Source organism: Colobus angolensis, unplaced genomic scaffold (genome assembly GCF_000951035.1).
Source record: "Colobus angolensis palliatus isolate OR3802 unplaced genomic scaffold, Cang.pa_1.0 Scaffold27, whole genome shotgun sequence".
Lineage (NCBI taxonomy): Eukaryota > Metazoa > Chordata > Mammalia > Primates > Cercopithecidae > Colobus > Colobus angolensis.
This window is the reverse complement of record NW_012115932.1, coordinates 19,108,017-19,108,297: the sequence shown is the minus strand read 5'-3', so window position 1 is coordinate 19,108,297 and position 281 is coordinate 19,108,017.

The following is a 281-nucleotide window of genomic DNA, read 5'->3' as shown; positions in this document are numbered from 1 at the left end:
AAACGGCTGGGCACCATGGCTCACACCTGTAATCCCAGCACTTTGCGGGGCTGAGCCAGGTGGATTGCCTGAGCTCAGAAGTTTGAGACCAGCCTTGGCAACATGATGAAACCCCATCTCTACTAAAAATACAGAAAATTAGCTGGGTGCAGTGGTGCGCGGCTGTAATCCCAGCTACTCAGGAGGCTGAGGCACGAGAATTACATGAACCTAGGAGGCGGAAGTTGCAGTGACAAGATCGCACCATTGCACTCCAGCCTGGGTGATAGAGTGAGACTCTA